The sequence below is a fragment of the Sciurus carolinensis genome, chromosome 7, assembly GCF_902686445.1.
Source record: "Sciurus carolinensis chromosome 7, mSciCar1.2, whole genome shotgun sequence".
In the NCBI taxonomy this organism is placed as follows: Eukaryota; Metazoa; Chordata; class Mammalia; order Rodentia; family Sciuridae; genus Sciurus; species Sciurus carolinensis.
Genome location: NC_062219.1, coordinates 142,504,130 through 142,525,646, shown reverse-complemented (window position 1 = coordinate 142,525,646; position 21,517 = coordinate 142,504,130). Strand labels below are relative to the sequence as shown.

The following is a 21,517-nucleotide window of genomic DNA, read 5'->3' as shown; positions in this document are numbered from 1 at the left end:
ATTATAGAAGAGATGGTGGAATAATCCAATTGATGGCTTTAGCTATACATTATTTCATGCCCCAAAATGCATGTGTTTTTGGCAAAATCAAAGTGACTTCCTAAGATCCCTTCTGGCCCACCGTGTTAGTTTGACTGACCATAGCAGCCACCGTGAGCTCAGTGGGTTTTGTTGACCTCCCATGACAGGGTGTGTACATAAGCTCTGTTTGCTCAGACAACACAGAGCCAGCGATTTCTTCAGTGTTTACAGTAAGTGATAAGAAAATGAAGGACCACAATCAAGTGCTTAGGCTCTCCATCAAGCTACTCCAAGGTCACCAGGAATTCCTGGTGGCACTTCGTAGCTTCAGGAGTATGCATTCTTGAAATAAGTCTTGGGCTACTGGGAACACAACCAGGGCTCTATAACTGATTGCCACATTCCAGAACCATAAAGCAAAGAGTGACGCCCACCACCCCTAAAAACTCCTCCTAATTGTTTTTTCTTTATTTTTCCAATTCGGCAACTATTTCCTGACCATCTGCTGTTACAAAGCACCCTGCTTGGCCACTTGGCACTATAGAGGACACCAAGAAGCAGGAAACATGGTCACTGCCTTTAGAATATTACATTGGAACCAAAATCAGTAGTCAATCAGCAGGAACCCCAATGGGAGGATTAGCTGGACCCTAGGACACTCCCAAGACACAAGGGGAGCACAGAGCAGACAGAAATCTATTCCAACAGGCAGTTACACACTTGATATTGATTGTCATTTTACTCTGATGGTTTAGTTCAGGGCTACCTTTGAAGCCTCACTGTAAAGTACACATTTAGTTATACTGCAGATATAATTGGCCTTATAACCCGAGTTTAACTAGCTTATGATACCTAGCAATTACAGAACAGCTATATATTTCAACGGATTGCTTTCTCATTTACAGATCTTGGATGGGTCAGAACATAATTGCTCATAATATTTGCAGACTGATTTTTAGTTCTCGAAGTCAGAATATATGGTCTAATATATAATTACGATAAATGATAACTTACTAATAAGTTACTGTGTTGTAAAGCCGTACTTAGACCCTTCAGTTTTAATATACATTATGTGGTTGTCCATCTCACTGGGGGAAAAGACTACAGAGTTTCTCTCTAAAACTTCAGGGTATGATGTTCCCTGAGGCTGCTCAGCTGAGCAGCAGAACTCGATTTCAGGCTGGAAAATTTAGACTCCTCCATGGTGAACTTTTACATTCTCCCCAAAAGAGAAATGGGGGATGTTGAAGGAAGTAAGAAATAAATAAAGGAACCAAAACATTAGCTCCAAATGAAAAGACAGAGGGGGATATTAGGGAAAGAAGGGAAAAGGAAAGAAGAGGAAAAAAGACTTATTACTAAAAAAGAGAAACGCTGGCCAATAGTCTGATTTAGTATCAAGTTTCGCTGGCATAACCAAAATAGGATATTCCATTTAGTTCCAAGCAAATGACACCAAACACCAAAAGCAACAAGTGACTCACAACTCAGAAAATCAGTTGAATGGGCTATCACAAGGGATCCAAGTTAATAATAGGGCTGTTTCCTTTTCTGCTAATAATAAGTCAGAATATACAATGATATTCTCCAGGGGCCCCCAGATATATTTAGAAATAGAGTGAATTCTATTTTAATGTGGTGCTCACTCTCCTCTTGTGATTATTTTTCTTAGTTAAGTACAGAGCATGACCCAAAAGCACTCACGAAGCTGTCCAGTCATGGTGTTTGAGAGCAATGAGGTGTGACTGCGGCATGATAGTAGAATGACTTACAGAACGAGTCAGGCAGTCACCCTGCCATGGAGGACGGCTCTTACCTTAGTACTTTTCCAGTATTCAAGGGTTCATTGCCAACGCCCCCCACAGTGGTCCACTGTAGTGGTGGTCATGCTTTAATAGGTCTGACTTTATTGAATCTGTACTTTATTTTCTACCAATGCCTTTCTCACTTGACTTTGCTTATAGTCATTCACCACATAAAAATACCAGGACTAATAAGATGATTGGATGAAAAATGCAGAATAATAACCATGTAATATGTAATGTGCCACAAATGTGGTGTACGCATATTATATATTATGGCAAAACCTTAGTAATTGCCTGTCTGGTTTAATTTTCAGCTGAGTAAAGGGAAAAAATTCTGAGGCTGTGCTATCTTTGCCTCTATTATTATTACTATTACAAATATCTGTATTGGTCAGGGAACCACATAAATCCATCGTTCCAGATTTATAGTTTGCAAAATTTCTGGAATTGGAAACTAACCTAAGGTAGAACATTCACCCAAACTCAGCTTTCCATAGTTTTCAGACTTTTTTCATCAGAAATGAATTTCAAGTTAACCTTTAGATAATAAGAAACAAGCGTTCCCTACGAAATTGTGGGGTAGCTAAACCCCAGGGTAGGGAGCCGTGTGACTCAGGGTGAGGACATGGTGTTCTCAATCATCCCATTAGCAGAGGATTTTGCACACAAGTGGCCTTCTTGAGTCTCGGAGCTTTGCTGGGGCTTCCCTACCCAGAGGAGAAGGAGACAACATGATCTGGGGGGGGGGGGGGGGGGGGGGGAGGAGACAGGGAGAAAATAATGCCTCAGCGAAATCCTGGAATGTACTAATTCCAGCCTCCTAGTTTTCTACCCACTATGGCTCCTGCCCCCGACTGAAGTCTGAGCAGCACTGGATCGCATGTTAATCCTCAGTCTCCCACAGACTTGTATTGAGGGTGCGCTGCCAGGGGCTGGAGGTCCCAGCATGAGTGGCCAAGCCTTTGCCCATAGGTGATTGAGTCCAGTGGAGGAGGGGGTGTTAGTCTTCTAGAGTTGCCATAGCGAAGTGCCACAGACAGAGTGGTTTAAACAACAGAAATGTGTCGCTTTACAGGTCTGGAGACTGAAAGTCCAAACTATGGGCAGGATTAGTTCCTTCTGAGGTCTGTGAGGGAAGATTCCTTCCATTTCTCTCTCCCAGCGTCTAGCAGGCCTTCTCCCTGGGTCTTCACAGCCTCTTCTCTCTGCACACGTGTGTCTCTATGTCCAACGCTCCTCTTGGTGCAGGGACTCCAGTCATGCTGGACTAGGGCCGACTCTTGTGACCTCTTCTTAACTCCATCCTCTGCAAAGACCCTACTTCCAAATAAGGCCATGTTCACAGATACAGGGACTCTTATGATAGGGGCACAACTCTTGTCCTTCAAATAGAGAAATATTTGTAGTCCCTAATCTTCGGTATTGACCTTCGTCTCTGCTACCACCCAGTTCAGCTCTGAACCACTGCTGCTTCACTGACTGTCTCAACTATTCCAGGAGCATTTGGGATTCCATTTTGACTTCAAAGTCCATGCTAAACTCCTGGCCCTTGCCCTTGCCTTCTTTACGCTAGTCCTTTCCTGGGCAGATGCTTCATTGTATCAACGACCTGAGCTTTCTAGGCTCACTGACAAAAAGTTTTCATACAATAAACATCTGTTGTACCTCCTGCTGTAAGTTCTACTTCCTGCAGCCCAGCACACATCCCAGCCATCCAGTGAAGAACAGTATGAGGGAGACACAGACGAATGGAGGTATCAGTAGGACCGAGACAGGTGCGCTGGGCATGCATAGAATCAACTCCAAATCCATGGGTGAGGCGAAGGGCAGGGAGGGCTTCCTGTAAGAGGGGACATCTGAGCTGATGTGGTAGGACTTATCCAGGTAATGATAGAAAAGTGCAGAAGGTGGGTAAAGGAATAAGCTATACGGAGATAGATAAAAAGATGCTTACTAAATACTAAAAATTCTACGTGAATTAAAGTGAATAAGGAGAAGAGCAGATTCTGTGTTTAAAAGGATTGGTATGAATAGTTTTGTTTTTGACAGGTCTTGTTAGCTCAGGCTGCTATAACAAAACAACCACAGACAGTAGTTTAAACAACAGACATTTATTTATCACACTTTTAGAACCTGTGGAGTCTGAGATCAAGGTAGTGGCAGATTTGGCGACTGGTGAGGACTCACTTCCTGGTTTGTTCTCTGTCCCCAGAGAGAACAAGAACTCTCCTCTCTTCCTTTTCCCACAAGAACACTAATCTCACCATGTGGGCTCCACCCTCATGACCCACCTCCAAATATCATCGCATTGGTGATTAGGGCTTCAATATGTGGATTGGAGAAGTGGGCAAGGGGGCAGAAATATTCAGTCCACTGCAGTTTTCATTGTTATTAAGAGGAGCAGTGAAGAGCAGCCAGCTAAGGCCCTCCCTGGATGCCCATGGACTGGATCCCTGGAAATCACAAGGCTTCTCTGTGATTAGTTAACAGGCCCCTAATAATGTAAGGCCCACATACAATGTAAGTGTAAACCTATCTAAGACCGTAATTTATCATTTAGCCATGCAAACTGAGGCTTCTCCAGAAACTTACCTCCTGCCCAGTTCAGGGCTACAGATTGAAGACACGGCTTCCTCAGCATGGCTGTTAACAGTCACCACTAGACTTTGGAGAACTGTTGGCTTTCTTCCCTGCTGTCCTGTGATTCATGGAATCCCCGCCCCCACAAGCCTATGACCTAATGCTAATTTAAGAGAGGAAACTCACCCCTCCTCGTGCTGCCTTCTTTGCCTGGAAGAGAAGTCGTCATCCCCTGATGCCTTCAAATCAAGGGTGCATCTGCCCTTCAAGGAAGTGCAAAACTTCAAGGGCTGAAAATTTTAATTGAGTCTCAACAAAATACAGTGGAAATATAGATCTCCGTGGTTACATAATTATCAGCGTATTTTTATAAATAAAATCTCAGTGCTCCTTTAAAATAGTATGGCCATTAGGAAAGAAGTCACTGATGTCATTTGTTTTTCTTTTAAGTCATCAAGAACCTTGACTGTATCTTAAACCCTTGGAAAATACCAGTTTTATGCACCATTTGTCATCTTTTAGCATAATCCATGTTGGTGGAAAGGAGGAGACTGGTTAGGAAAGGAAAAGACACAGTGTACAAGTAATAAAATCTGTACCAAAGAGCAAGGTCGGTACCGAAGGGATGGGGTTGACCACCAGTTGGCTTCTAGGATGGAGATATTTGGGCCACTGAGCAACTGTGTTCCTTTGCTTCGAGTCCATCTGTTGTGTTCTCAATCCTAGCCTCGTGGTTTGTGGGCTGAGCCAACCGCAGGGCCAGCACTAGGCACGGCCAGGGGCTAAATACACACTTACACTTGAGCTTAGCTTCCACCCGACCAGAGGGAGAGGAGAGCTGGTATTTCCCAGATCAGCCTCTGGAATTCAGCACTGTCTCTGATGTTTACAACTGCTGTCTGGTTTGGGGGCTGGGGTGTTTCTCTCTGTGTTTGGTAAAAGCAGAATTCTAAATTTGATGCAGAAAACAATCACTTGATATTTATAATAGGAACTAAATGTTTTCCTCTTCTTTCCACATGCAAACTTAGTTATTTAGAAAGGCCATTTACAGTTTTGATTCAAACTCTGCATGGAAAAAAATAAAGCATGCATTCATTAATCAACCAGACCAATTAATTCTATTGAAAATTTAGCTATCTTCTGGGGGTTACAAAAAACCATTAAACCCAGTTTGACTCTACAAAGATCCTACGACCAGGCCCAGAAAATTGATTCATGGTATTTCCTTCATCACTGTATCACCCACACCTACCAGAGTTTATTTAGTAAATTCTAGGTGTTCAGCAAACATTTGTCAAATACATGATTAAGATCAAACTCTCACAAGAACAGCAAGTCCTTTTCAAGCCAAGAAGGGACACTCCTGGCTTAGGTAAGTAGGAAAGGAGCTGCATATTTTTTTCTTCTTTTTTCTTTTCCCTTCTTTCTTTTTTTATACCAGGGATTGAACCCACAGGCACCCTTGTTAAGTTGCTCAGGCTGGCCTCGCACTTGTGATGCTCCTGCCTCAGCCTCCTGAGCCACTGGGATGAGAAGCTGGAATTTTAACACTGCTTTCAGGAAGGCTAGGAGTCCACGCAGCAGCTGGAGAGAGAGAAGGGAGAGGGGTGATTTGGGTGAGGGCGAGTCCAGCCAGCGAACATTCTCAGGAGACAGGCTGGAATGGAAGAGGCGGGCAAGAAGGAGAAAGGCTGAGAAAGGTGGACTGAAGTCGGACAGGCCAGGAAAGAGTGGGCAGGGTGACGAGGACATCTGAAACCAGCTCCAGCTTGACCTCACCTGTAGCTGATAAAAGAGAACTAAGGAGAGATGTGGCCAAGGAGAAGGACACGGGAAACCTGGGAGACCTGGGGGAGACCCGGCTGCAGCATCGAGGGTAGTCTGCCCTGCTCCTTCCTGCCTTACTTTTAACCCCTAGAAAAGATATTTGAAAGAACCCCTGACTTCCTATGTACTTTTCTCAATCATAGGGTTAGTATGTTCACAGCCAATCTTGATGTCAAAATATGAGTAGGAAGACCATGTTCTGGAACCCCCTCCCAGGAGGGTGCTCCTAACCAAAAACAAGTGGGGAGTCGCTGGAGGAAGAAACGGCGCCCCACATGCCCTTTCTTTTTGGTCACGTCATGAGATGGAAGCCTGAGGGGTGCCTGGCACCTGATAGGCACAGAACTTTTTTTTTTTTTTGGTAAACTGGGGATTGAACCCAGGGGTGCTTAACCCTGAGCCACGTCCCCGGCCCTTTTTTATTTTATTTTGAGACAGGATCTTGCTAAGTTGCTTAGGGCTCACTAAGTTGCTGAGGCTGGCTTTGAACTTGCGACCCTCCTGCCTCAGCCTCCCGAGTCGCTAGGATTACAGGTGTGCACCACTATACCTGGCTAGGTACTGTAGGGCCTCACAATGTGAGAGCTTTGCAGGGCGAGAGAGAGACAGAGAGAGAGAGAGACAGAGACAGAGAGAGAGACAGAGAGACAGAGAGAGAGAGAGAAGGGATGTCTGGGCACTGAAAGGGTTTGAGGAAGAGAGTTGGGGCTGAGAAAACGACACCCCCAAACATGACCCCTAGGACTTCACACTGAGAGCACTGGGGGGCATGGAATGCCGGAAGGCTTCCCCTGAAGGTCCCTTCTCTACCTAAAGACCAGATCCTTCCACAATGGCCTCAGCTTCTCCCACTGAAATTTTATTAAACAAGAAAAAGTACACTCGTCTCACAGAGCATGATATCGAAACTCAAATGTCATACTCAGAGCCCTGAGGAACTGTGTCCCGGCACTACCTGTTCCTGGGCCCATTCACTCTCCTACGAATCACTTGCTCTTCCTCTACATGATCTACGTCCCCCGCCTCCCTCTCCCCTATAAGGAAGGGTATTTGAGCTTCTGAATCTCACTGAGCTGTTGGGTGCTCACCTTCCATGAGTCCACCAAGCAAAAATTAGTTTGCACACCTTTTCTCCTGTTAATCTGTCTTCTCCCAGTTTATTCTCAGACTTATACCAATTCTCCACAGGGAGAAAGAGAAAGATTTTTGGCCCCTCTCATTGTTAGGTTCAGGGACACCAGGGTGGCAGAGATAGGGTATCAGAAAGAAGCCGCCAGAGGACAAGAGAAGGAAGGGAGTTCTGTCCCTGTTTAGGATAAGTCCCGTCACCATGGTAACTCCCGCCACTGACGACTCATCACCATGACAAATCCTGCCACAGGTTCAAATTTTAAAATGACTAGTAGGGGTAAAGTGGGAAGTGTTCTAATTTGGTTTTCTAAAGTAACCAATGGGGGCAATTGGAAAACAGTCTGATCAGGTATCATAAGATAACTAATGGGAGAAAATGGGGTAAGGTCTTCAATCAGGCCCCACAGTTCAGGATATAAGACCCTAATTTGGGGCCTTGAGCACCTCTTTCTCTCTCTCTCTCTCTCTCTCTCTCTCTCTCTCTCTCTCTCTCTCTCTCTGTGTGTGTGTGTCTCTCTATCTCTCTCTGGCTTAATCCCCCACTGTTCTACCTAACAAAGAGCTATCTTCACCTTCAGTAAATCTATACCTGTTACTTCTGTGTGTCTTGCTCAGTTCTTTGTTTGGGACACCAAGGACCTGGACTTGGACTGGACATCCCAATGGTAACATAAGAGCAAAAGCAGTATGGCACCCAGACTATGCTACATCTCTCCCCAGCAACCTCTGTGAACTCAGAGTTCAGTCTTCTCTTTCCATCTCTGTGGAACTACAGGATCTTCAGCAAAGTTTGACAATCACAAAGATGGTGTCAAAAGTTGGTCAAAAAACCTCATGAGATTAGATTTCTCAATGAGATAGTTACAGGAAATTGTTGATACTACAGTCAGGAGAGAGATGTTGTTCTATAATTAACCTTCACATGGATGTCATAATTGTGTTGTTCATCTCCATTGGAATGATCAGCACCCACCACACTGAGCATCCCCAGATCTTGACCTTTGTCAATTTCTCTTGTCTTGGGTGAGTTGTGGCTTCCTGGAGGACAGAAATTGATTCATTTACAAGAACATCGCTTGGCACAGAATAGGGACTAAACAGAATTTTGACCAAAATGGGATCCAAGAAGGACTTTGAAGCACAGTGTCCTTAGGGGTCTACCTACCAGCATAAGCTGCAGAAGATGAACTTGCTCATTATCCCACAAACAACTATGGAATCACATATGTGTGTGTATACATACAAACACACACACACCCCCTTCCAGAAAACAACTATCATGTTTTGAAATCATGTGGTATATTTCAATATCAAGGAATAAGTTGGTTTGTTGTTGTTGTTTGGTACTGGAAACTGTAACTGAACCCAGGGATGCTTAACTGCCAAGTCACATCCCCTGCCCTTTAAATTTTTTATTTTTTATTATTTTGAGACAGGGTCTCACTAAGTTGCTTGGGGCCTTGCTAAGTTGCTGAGGCTGGCTTTGAACTTCCCACCTTCCTGCCTCAGCCTCCCGAGTCTCTGGGATTACAGGCATGTATCACGACGTCCAGCTAAAGAAGTATCTTAATATAGCATAATCTATGCCTTGCTAAGAATCCTAATGTAAGGAGTTCATGCATTACATTCATGTCATGAAAGATGCCAGTGTCTCCCCCTCTCCTTCCACTCCAACCCCAAGCCTGCTTCCCCTCTTGGGGACTCCATGCTGTCCTCTGGACTCCTCCCCCAAAACTCCAGGTTAAAAACTCATGGTCAGTGAGAATAAGAGAGGGCACCCAAGACCCCGTGGAAGTTTTTGAAGACTGCTTTTCTATCGGGTACGTCACTTTCTTAGGGAGACATCTCAGAGACTTTCTTTCTTCTAGAGGAAGAGGGAGTACAGGAATTTATAACCCTTCCCTGCAAGAAGCACCACATTCCCAACCTCGCTGAAGGTAGGGGCAGCGAGGAGTGGAGCGAGGGGCGTTGGTTTACCCGACTCTTCAGGTACAACGGCAAACCACTAATTATAAAAACAGGGTAGCACCAACTCTTTACAGAATTTTGGAGAAGGTAAAAGGTAGGTCACTGTGATATGCTTTGGGAGTCCCTAGGCACTAGGGTTGGAGCCCAGAATTGAGCAGGATTTGAGCAGGTGGGAGGGCAAGGAAAGGGAGGGAGGGATTCCTAGCGTTCCAGAGTGAAGTGTCAGCAAAGGCCAGTGCTAGGAAAGCAGTTTTGGGGTCAGGACTACCATAGGGCCCGCCCCCCCACCTCATCCAGGAGTCCAGAGAGGAAGAAGTCAGGTCCAAAGAGCCTTGCAAACACGCGAGCCTTGCACACGTGTGTATGAACATGTGCATGCTACACACGCATTTGAATAGAAATTTTAATTGCATGCCTGGCCTCTGAAATCTTTTTACCCTCTTTCCTTAATCTGAAAAATATAGCCAGAGTATTAGGAATAACAGCAACATCTCACACATCTAAAAGTGCACACAACTGAGGGTTCGTATCTTTGTCTCATGGACGGCGTTGTATCATTAACTCATCCAAAGCACTCTAAGATACCCACTCCTTGAGGTGTGCACAGTGCTTATCACTTTAATATTGCATTATTAAAATACCATTTACCTGAAGCGATTTCTAGAATATTCCTTCTGTACTCCAAGAAGCTGATAAGATTCTGCACTGAATGCCCACTGGCTGTCAGAAGTACACTTCCTCCAGAATGCGTGAGGAGAAGAGGTGAGAATGGTCTGGAATCTCTTTTTCAGAAGTCCAGGGGTGGGGCTGGGTTAGTCAGCTGTTTTCACTCTAAATCTGCTATTTCAACACTCCGGGTGGGAAGGAGCTGGTAATCAGGGGTCTAGGAATGCAACCACCCCCTCCAACTTCCCATCCCATCCAAATAAGGAAAAAGCATCATTAGGTACCTCCAACTCACAACCCCCAGCTAGGGCTGAACCCACATTCTTCCCTTCTGTTTGTTGAAAGTCACATGCTGTGGGGTAGCTTGAGCATGCCCTCCTTTCTCAGAAATGGTCCTTCTGGGCTATGGCCTGTGTCCCCTGTGTGCTCGGCAAGGTATCCTGGAAGGTTGTGTTTAGATTTGCTGGGAGGCTGCTGGGCATGTACCCACTGCCCCTCAAAGCTCTTAACCCTTGCCCATGTCCAGGTCTCTGTGACAGCCTGGAGCCGAACCCACTGCTGTTGAAGAGCAACTACAACTTTCCAGGTAAGGAACCACTGGAGTATAAAGCATATTGTCAAGTACTTTTTTATTTTGGTGGTACTGAGGATGGAACCCAGGGCCTTGTGCATGCTAGGCGGGTGCTCTACCCATTTGGTTACATCCCAGTCCCTCAAATACACGATTGCCTAGTGTAAGCCAAGTCCTAGGCATGGTTGAACATTTGACATCATCTAATCCTAACCCTACAGGGTGCACATTATTGGTCTAGTTCACATTTGAGACACCTGAAAACCTGAGAGCTTCAGCAATTTATTCAAGCTCCTGCAGCTGGTAATCCACAGCACTGCAACGTTTATCTGGATTTCTCTTACTTATTTGAAGGAAGGTATGCTTCTCGTATGTAAATTTGTTCCTTCAATACATGTTAACTGAGTTCCTTTTAAGTTCTTGGGGCTGAAAACCCACCTGTGAATAAACCAAGCTATGGTTTCATGGAGGTGACATGCTGGTGGTTAGAGACAGGAGATTTCACAAATATATAGCATGCTATGTGCTGGTAAGTGTTAGGTTAACGGCAGGCCATATAGCCCACCTAGTGTTAGGTTAGTCTGGGACCCGTCACTATAATAAAACACTCAAGATAATTAACTTATAGAGAGAAAAGGTTGATTTTGACTCATAGTTTTGGAGGTTCCAGTCCATAATCAGGTGGACTCACTGCTTTTAGGTTTCTGATGGGGGTACCAGACTGCAGGGAGCATGTGGCCCAGCAAACTGCTCACCTCAAGGCCAGGAAGCAAAAGAGGAAGAGACCGGGGTCCCATAAACCCCTTCAAGGGCCAGCACCCAGTCTCCTCCATTAGTCGGCCCCGCCTCCTGGTGGTTCCACCACCTCTCAACAGCACCACCCCCCAGCAGCTGGGGACCAAGCCATTAACAAAGGGGCCTCTGGGGGACACTCAACCTCTAAACCATAGCAAGTGTCACAGGGAAAAAAAACAACATGAAATTAGATAGCAAGAGTTGGGGGTGGGGCAGTACTGCTTACCAGGAAATGATGCGTGTCTGGTGACAGGACATTAAAAATGCTTGCCACCACGTCAAGAACAATTTCTAAACCCTGGCACCCGCCACAGCCAGCTGGGATGACAATATGACGGCTCCCCCGCCAGCCCAAGAGCAGCCCCTGGCCAATAGGTCCTGTGCTTCAGCTTGTCAGACATGCAGTCAGAATGGCAGGGTCTGGGCGCCCTCGGCTGATGACCCAGGTGATGACTTAATCCCCTGCCAGCCTTCGTCCCCCTCACCTGGATTGGAAAGGGATCCCCTCCCCTTCTTGCTCACAAGGAGGTTTTGGAAACAGACCCCACCAATCTGGAATCCATTTGGAGATTCCCATGAGGAAAGGACTATGTGTCCAACTGATTACTGGTTTTGTTTTCATTAACTATGACATGATTGGGAATTACCGGATAAAACCACTACCAATGAACAATTGGAGTTTCAGAGGATGTGACAAATTAGCATGTCCAAAGACCGCCACAAAATCAGGAGGTTGAGGAACTATCGATGTTTCTAAGCTATATAAACAGACAGTTTTGTAAATAGTATGGTTTAGAGATCTAGCAAGAAGAGGGCCCCCTGCTTTAGAAAACAAGTGATCTAAGACCAGAACAATGCATTTTGGAAATGATCACTTTCCCCATAAGTAGCAAGGTTTGTTACTAGTAGCTAGAGAACAGAAGTTCCCCATCCGAACGGGTCTACCTGACTTCCTAGGGTACCTGGGACATCAGACTGTAAACAATCTACCATAATCATTGTTAGAACCCTTTGCAGAACCAAATTTTCTTTGTCCAGAGGGAGCTGAGAGTGAACCTGAGCGAAACTGATTTTATACCAAACCACAAAACTCTATTGTATTTTACTCCCTTCTAGGTATTTCCAGCACTTCAAGATGGTTTTTGATAGAAAATAAAGTTTAAATCCTTAATTAATTTATTAAGCAATTCATGTCCTGACCATTTCAAATCTTATATATTTCCATTCCATGTCACTTGGGAGAAACTAAACTTTAATTTTGCAGAAGTTGGTTTTTCAGAATTAAAAATAGAAGTGGTCTTATTTCTACATAAGCTTGTATACCTAAGACTTTTCACACTTTTTCCTTAATTTAGAAAGAGAAGCCAAGGTGAATTCTCCATGTCAACCAGAGTAATTGTAATTATACACATAACACAGAGAAAAACACAACTATTGAGGCTGTCTTAATTTTGTTCTTTTTGTCTTAATTTCCTAGTGAAATTATTTTAAAAAATCCACCAAAAAGATCCAAATTGGTGATAGTAATGATTAAATTTGCTCTTGTTTTATGAAAACTCGAAATCTGCACCATCCAACAGAGATGTCACTGGTCATAGGTGGCTACTGAGCATTTGAAAGGTCACTGCTCTGAATCCAGATGTGCTATAAAGTGCATATCAGATTCTAATGACTTAGTATAAAAAGATAATTAAAAGTATCTTAATAATTTCCATATTGATTACATTTGGTAATGATAATATGTGGGTAATATTGGATTAAATAAAATAGATTACTAAAGTTAATTTTGTCTGTTCCTTTTTATATTTCTAGTGGAGCTGTTAGAATAGTTAAAATATATATGTAACTTGCATTTCCTTTCTATTTGCCTGTATTGTTCTCAAACACAAGAAAGTGCAAAAAAAGTGTGCTTCACCTAAAACCTATTTTATGTAAAAATAGCTACTTTTGCTATGTTTTGGTTTCCATTAGCATAGATAATTTTTTTCCATCCTTTCACTTTCAGTCTCTGTATGTCTTAAAGGTGAAGTGATTCTCTAATAGTCAGGATATACTTGAGTCTTGATTTTTTCATCCATTTAACCACTTTATGTCTTTTGATTAGAAAATTTAATCCATTTACATTCACAGTAATTACTGATAGATCAGGACTTACTGCTACCATTTTGTTAATTGTTTTCTGGTTGTTCTCAAATCTTTTGTTTCTTTCTTCCTCATCTGCTCTCTTCTTTGGTGATTAGATGATTTTGTCTAGTGTTATGCTTGACTCCTTAATTTTTAAAACTCTTTTGTTATCTACATAGATCTTTTCTTTGTGGTTAGCATGAGGCTTACATACTGGGGTGCTGTAAGCTGATAACAACTTATCTTGGAGCCCATAAAACATTGCACTTTTACTCCACCACCCCCACAATTTATGTCTTGGATGTCACCATTTATATCTTTACATGTTGCATATCCCTTAACAAATTGTTGTAGACCTTATTACTTCTAGTTGTTTTGTCTTAACCTTTGGACTGAAGACATGTGATCTGTACATCATTACAGTTTTAGAGTATTCTGAATTTAACTGTGGTCTTACTTTCACTAGTGAGTTTTACACTGTTGTATGTTTCTCTGTCACTAATTAACATCCTTACCTTTTGACTCCCTTTAGAGTTTATTTTTTAAGATACATCTAATAGTGATGAACTCCTTCAGTTTTTGTTGTCTTGGAAAGTCTTTATTTTTCCTTCATTTCTGAAGGACAGCTTGGCGGGGTACGGTATTCTTGATTGGAAGTTTCTGTTTGTTTGAGGATTTTTTGCCTTCAACATTTTGAATATATTATTTTACTCTCTCCTGGCCTGTAGGGTTTAGACTGAGAAATCTGACTGTAGCCTTACTGAAACTCTCTTATATGGGATGCACTTCTCTTTTCTTGCTACTATTAGGATCCCTTCTTTGATTATTGACAATTTGATTATAATGTCTTGATATAGTCTGATTTGGATAAAATATGATTAGAGACCTTGAACCTTCTTGTATATGGATATTTATAACTTTCATCGGATTTAGAAAGCTTTCTGCAATTATTTCTTCAAGCTTTCCATCTCTTTGTTTTCTCTCTTCTACTTCTTAAACTTCTATAACTGAAATATTTGCTCTTCTCATGCTCTTATTAATCTCGCAAGTTTCCTTCATTTCTTTCTTTCTTTTTGGTTGTTTTCCTCCTCTGACAGTATTTTTAAATAAACTACTTTTTTAAATTCACAAATTCTCTCTGCTTAATCATTTTTCCTATTGACACTCTCCATTGCATTTTTCCATTTTCATTTTATATTTCAGCTCCACAATTTCTGTTTGACTTCTGTGTGCACGTGCATGTGTGAGTGTTAGGAATCGAACCCAGAACCTAGCTCATGTTAATCATGTGCTCTGTCACTGAGTTACACCCCCCATTCCTCTTAGACTTTAAAAAAAAAATTTAATTCTCTATTACATTTTTCACTTTGGCCATTTATTCTTTTTCAGTTACTGTCAAATTGTTTATCCATATTTTGTTGAAGTTTGCTGAGCTTTCTTAAAGCTAGTATTTTGAATTCTTTGTAAGAAGGGTCATGAATGTCTATTTTCTTAGGGTTGGTAGCTGGTGCTTTATTTTGTTTCTTTGGTAGGGATATTTCCCTGATTCCTCTTGGTTCCTGTGGTTGAGCGTTGGTGTATGCTTATTTGAATAAGTAGGAATTTATTCCATTCTTCGCAGACTGACTTTGTCTATGAAAGCTCTTCATTAGTCAGTGTCTTCAGAGATTCTTGGCAGGTCACCACACCGGGTCCATGGTCAGGTTTGCTGTTGGAGTCCTCAGGCAGGCACGGTGCCTGGGTCCATGAGTTGGGCCTGAAATGTGGATCAACCTGAAACCTGGAGTCTGGGTCTGCACAAGTAGAGCCTATATCCACCTGAGGCTGACCTGAAGTTTGAGTTCATAGAGACTTATCTGGTTTTGGGTAGGCCTTGATCCTGAGTGTATAGTGGTTGGCTGGGTGCTGAGATGGGTCTGACACATGGATCCACTAGACCTGAGTCCATAGAGATTGGTCTGACACTGAGTCAGGTCTGCTCTAAGTCCATGTACATAGGCTGTGGTCCTAGGTTTATAGGGACTCTCCTGGATCTTGGGTGGGGTAGTCCTTGGCCTTAGTTATTCTGGAGCAGTCTTGGACCCTGTACGCACTGGAGCCTGGGGGTTTATGGTGAATGGCCTGTATTCTGGATCTATAGGGGTAAACCTTGGCTCTGGGTATGCTGGTGCAGGCCTAGACCCTGAGTCCACTGGAATCTAGGCTCACAGGGCTGACTTGGAGCTTAGGCTGGCCTGTTAGTGGGCAGTTGCCTAGAGCCTCTGTACATGGGTGCTGCTTAGTGGCTGGGGCCGGGGGTATCATCCTGGCTCTGAATGGGCCTATGGCCTGGGGTTATGTGACCAACCTGGCTCTGGGTTGATCTGGAACCTGGGACTGTCCAGTCCTGGGGTAGGCCTGGAGTATATATACATAGGGTACAACTGGATTCTGCAGTGGGGGTTCCAAACTGATGGCTAGTGCTGGAGGGTCCAGCCTGATACTGGGGCAAGCATGAAGCCTGGGACCATGGAAGCCAGCCTGGTGCTGGGATCTACTGGTCTGGTCTGGTCTTTGGGAGGGCCTGACCACTGAGTCTATGGGGCCTGCTCTTGCTCTGGGGTAGGTCCAAAGCCCAAGGTCACTGTGGCTAATCTAGAGCCCAAGGCTACTGGTTTTGGCTGATGGTAGAACAGATCTGTTGGCTGAACCTATTGGGCAGGACTGGAGCTTGGGGTTGTGAGATCCGTCCTGGCACCAGAGCGGACCTGGAGGCTCAGTCCTCGGGTACCAGCTTGAAGTCTGAGGCTGTGGGGGTCTGGTCAGCACTGAAGTTTACTGAACCAGATCCAGTGTTGGGAGTTGAGGCAATGTCACATGTGCAGCCCCAGTTTCTTCCCTTAAGTGCAGGGTGTCTTTCTGCACTATGCATTATCTGGGGTTTGGGGAGAAATGGCAAAATAGTGTCAAACTGTCCTTCCTACTGTTTACAATATACCTATTATGTCTATCCCACATGCAGGAGCTCTGATCTCTCTCCTGGTATCCTTAGTTCTTGTGAAGGTATTTTCATGCATGGGCAGTTGTTCAAATTGGTGTTTCTGTGGGAGAACAGGCACTGAAACATCCTATGCTGACATCCTAACAGAGAAAATGTTTAATTCAGAGGATCCCAAAGAAATTTTTAAGCACCTTGTAAATTCTATTTTAGAAAGACTCATTGTAAGGAAGCATCAAGATTAGTAAATACAAGCTCTGCATACCTTTTCTGCTTCAAACAAGAATGACAGATAATGCATGAAATAAATAAGTAAAATGATAGAAGCAGATTGAAAACCAGATGAGCATTTACATGGACCAAGTGCGTGGACCAGAAAAGCAAGATAGTGATTTAACAAGAACAACTCAGTCTCTTTGGTATATTCACATAGTTGTTCAACCATCACCACGGTCTAATTATAGGATATTTTCATTACTCCCAAAAGAAGTCATATGAACCCAGGTACATGCCTATAATCCCAGCTGCTTGAGAGGCTGAAGCAGGAGGATTGTAAGTTCAAACCCGCTTCAGCAACTTAGAGAGGCCCTAAACAACTTAGGGAGACTCTGTCTCTAAATAAAACACATTTTTAAAAAAGGGCCAGGAATGTGGCTCAGTGGTTGAGTACTGGTACCCCCCGCCCCCGCAAAAAAAAGAAGAAGAAGTCATGTGATCCTTAGCCTTCACTAGGCAGTCACTACTTACGGTCATTTTTCTCCATTCATGTACTAATAAACATTTTTCCCACATTGAAAAGTTCATGTTCAAGTGCCTTCACTGGCAAATTCTACCAAATATTTTTTAAAGAATGCCACTCTTTTCTAAGCTTTGCCAAAAATAAGAGGAGACTTATTCAATGAAACCAGTATTACTCAATACTAAACCAGTCAAAAATATCACAAGAGAGGAAAACTACATGTAAACTCTAGGATGTGATGCCAAGTTTTTGCATCATTCCGCCTCGAAAGTCAAGGGAGTTAATCATGTAGAATGGGCAAGAGGCAGATACCTAAAACCTCTTCATGGTGGCCATTTCAATTTGCCCACATGGACGCATTTTGATGCAAGTCAATGAGAAGAAGCCTCTAGAAATGGGAGCTGTTCACAGCTTCCTCCATAACACTGTATACTCCATTTCTATTTGCAGAAACAGTGTGTACAAGTTTGGAAGTTTCTGTCCTTTGAAGAAAATGCACTCATTTCATGAGTGAGAACCAGGCCATCTTATGCACAGCAACTCGGAACCCTTAGCATTCTTCTCCACTACTCCATGTTGAAACCTGAGAACCTTCATTCACATTAAGGCAAGGAGATTGATAATAACACACACACACACATACACACACTGAACATTTCAATCAGTTGATGTGCACTTCACCAGATTCAAGTTTAAAGCTAAAGTCTGGGATTGATCATTTTTGCAATCAGACAATTCTATAGAGAATAATTTAGGGGATAAGATCTTGTGAGAACAGAGGGTCTCTGGATTTTCCTAGTCCCTAACAGGAGTACATTTACCAAGAATCTACTTTAACCCTGATGTTAAATTGAAACTAGTAGAGACATAAAAAAGTAAGACCTATAGGTTGCTTGCTTAAAATAGTCCCTAAAATTTGTCCAGGATGTGTACGGGAGTGTTTCTACAAGCAAAATAAACAAGACACAAAGGAAACATCTGTATGCATGTCTTGCTTTCTAAAAGAAAACTTGCCTTTTCTTCCAAGAGAGAGATAAATAGATCTACAAAACAAAGACTATTAGAAACCTCAGTAGATGAAGTCTCAGAAATATGCACAAATGACTCTAAAATGCCTGTTAATTTCAATGACAAGGGATTCTCAAGCAGACTTTATAATCCTTTAATGATTTAGGAGACCTTTCTCCTATCTGATGCATAGTCATCTCAAGTCACCAGTATTTAGCACTATAATCACTGGGGAATGTGTTGCTGGGACTCCCAAACCCCATTTCCCTCATTTACCCCTGAGATTAACAGCATCCAAAAGACAGGTATTGTGTTTGCTCTGGGACCATGCAGTCCCTTAAATCCCACTGGCACCATTTGGACTAATTCCATTTTAAGACAAACTAGGTGAGGTCTTCTAATCACTGGCCAATCTCTTATCACAAAGTCAGAATTCTGTAACTTCCAGTGGTTTAATCCTTCCTGCCTCCCAATACCATATTAAGTGTTAGTCCTCTGCTAACACTTTTTTTTTTCCATTCCCCCCCCAAAAAAAAAAAAATAGCAGAGGGTTGTAGTATCGGAAATCTGATGAATCATGAGAGTGAGCTCACGGGTTAAAAATGGGAACGACTTAAATACTAATGAATGGTGGAAAGAACTTCTATTTCTATTAGTGTCTTTAGGTCACAAAAAGTAGAGCAGAGGACTCATGGGAAAGCAAACACGTGGACAGATGTGGATGAAAAACGACTGTCCATTGAGGAGTGCTTTCAAAACAGCTCTGGGAAAGGGGTTCATTTTATTTTATTACATAATAGAAGGGGAAAATGAAGGGTTTTTTTTTTCTCCCCAAAAGGATCAGGCCAAAGTAGTTTGTGGCATGTGTATGAACTCATTCACAGAGGAACTGATATATTTTAGAGTGAAGTTTTCTAAAAATAGCTGTTTCATCAGTTCTGGGACATTTTTTCAGTCTTTTGCCAAGAATCCAATTAATATGTGTTGCTTTTTTCTTTCAGGCAATTTTATGTGGTTTTTCTATCTCTCATTCTTTTATATAGAATATTCATGCAGCTGAATGGATATGAATAATATGATATGTGAGAAACTGAGATGTTAAGTCTCCTAATGCTGTTACTTAATTCCCTGAAGCCCAGGACATTTGTAAAGACCCATTAACTCAGTGAAGCTCCTCTTAATGCTCTCTTCCTGTCTGTACCCAGGTTCCACCATATTTCACTTGCTGCAGAGAGCTGTTGCTCAGATCCTGCCTCTGTGAAGACAGCAGTAGAAGGGCCAGGGAAGACACCTAGAGACCAGGGAGGAGGCACCAGGCATGGACCATCATCCTTGCTCCTAGTTTCTGCAGGCGCCAGGAAATACCAAAGTCTAGAAGGTGAAACTGGCCTATTTTCTGGTGCACAGATAAATGCTAATAAAATGATAATAAAACCTTCTCAAACACATTACAAAATGAAATGCATATGACCTTTTTAGGTAAAACACATAGACTTTTAAAGCAAAGACATTTTATGGTTATCTTTTCCTAAGTGGGCCACTTTGGGCTGAGCCTCTAATCTCTTGGAAGTCTCTCACCATACATTATAAAGTAAAGTTTCAGGAAATGTCTATGTTGGATTATTCATTTTGGGGAGTGTTTGTGTTAATATAACAAAACATTCAAGACAGATCACCATTAGCTATGGATTTAAGTATTGAAATAGGCCTTAAAGATAATCTGGCCCAATCAAATTATTTTAAAGATGGAATTGAGAACAAAGATAAAAGGTACAGAAAGTTCTCTCTTCCTTTTTTCTGTAGTAGTCACGCCCAGAGCTGAAGTTTTCTCTACGCCGAAGTTTTCCCTATGAGCTATTCATGATCCTCCAAACACACCACCATGTCTTTGCTTATAGCTTTCCTTTTGCATGTAATGCTTTCCTCAGTTGGAAAAATTTTACTCCACTATTCAAGACCTCAAAATCATGTTCCTGGGGAAACCTTTCTCTATTCAAGCAGGCAGAGTTAGCTCCTTCTTCCTCTGTGTCCTAATTGATCTTTAAATATAACTTTGTTTTAGTCCTTTTCCTCCTCAAAAACAAACAAGCAAGCAACCCACCCCCAGAAAACCAAATCCTTTCATGAGCTGTCTCCAGTCATTTTCCTTTCCATTTTCTCCCTTTTCTAGCTAAGAGTTTCAAAAGAATTGTTTTCCTATTCCGTTTTTACTTCCTCACTTCCATTTACTCCTGAATTCCGTCCAACTGACTTCTGTCCCCTCTACTTTACTGAAATTGTTTGTGGTAAAGACAGCAACGACTTCGATGCTGCCCATTCCACTGGTTGCTTCGGTTCTGAATGTACTTGTCCTCTCCCGAGCTGGCCACTTGGCTTCTGGGACACCACGCTCTCCTGGTTTTCCTCCAAGCACCAGAAGCATTTCCCTCAATCTCCTTGGGAGTTCGTCCTCCTCTCCTGGATCTTTAGAGTTCCTCAGAGCTTCTGCTTCAACAGTCGCTTTTTGTTTTGCTTTGGTTATCTTGTCCACTCCCTGGCTTCAAATTCTTTATCTACCTCAACCATAAGTCTATAGGAAAAATCTCTCTCTCTCTCTCCCTCCCTCTCTTTTCCTCTCTCTCTCTCTCTCTTTCTCTCTCTCTCTGTCTCTCTCTCTGAGTTCTAGATTGTCAATCCAACTGCTTATCTCCATTAATAGCACTGTCATGATTGTAAGTGATAAAATTTCACTAAAAATACTCTAAGCTTGTGAAACCAAACCAGAGGCAGAGCAGAGGAAGTACTGGTATTCTCAGGATGCTTTCTGTCTCTCTTCTTTCTCAATCTATCATCTTCATTCGTTCTAGGCAACATGATCCCTATAAGAGGAGACATATTCATCAACAACCCTGAATTTATAGGCTCACAGCTCTGCCAGAGTATAAAAAATCTCTCTTCCCCCCATTCAGATTAAGAAAAGGAATTTGATTGGTCCAGCAAGGCTCACGAGAATTTTCTTGAATCAGCCCCTGTCCTCTGGGAGTCAGGATATCAGAATTGATTTATACTGGGTCATTCACGCACTTCATAATTACTAGAGGAATAATCTCGGGTCAGGCATTCATCTGATGATCTCTGACAAGTATAGCCAGTTGGTCGTGTCTAAAACCTCACCTCTACTATTACTTCAAAAAACATGATTCTTGGCATCAGAGAAATGCAAATCAAAACTACAATAAGATACTATCTTAGCCCAGTTAGAGTGACTATTCTGGAAAATCATAGTAATAAACACTGGTGAGGATGTGGAGAAAAATGGACTT

General features: G+C 42.7%; 1 long non-coding RNA gene across 1 annotated transcript; it reads left to right on the top strand.

Moving 5' to 3' along the window:
- The first annotated feature begins 10,353 nt into the window (after positions 1-10,353).
- Positions 10,354-19,654, top strand: LOC124988141 (uncharacterized). The gene is made up of 3 exons (XR_007109374.1): positions 10,354-10,436; positions 10,528-10,587; positions 19,421-19,654. It is a non-coding gene; the product is annotated as an uncharacterized LOC124988141 (long non-coding RNA).
- The last annotated feature ends 1,863 nt before the right edge of the window (positions 19,655-21,517 follow it).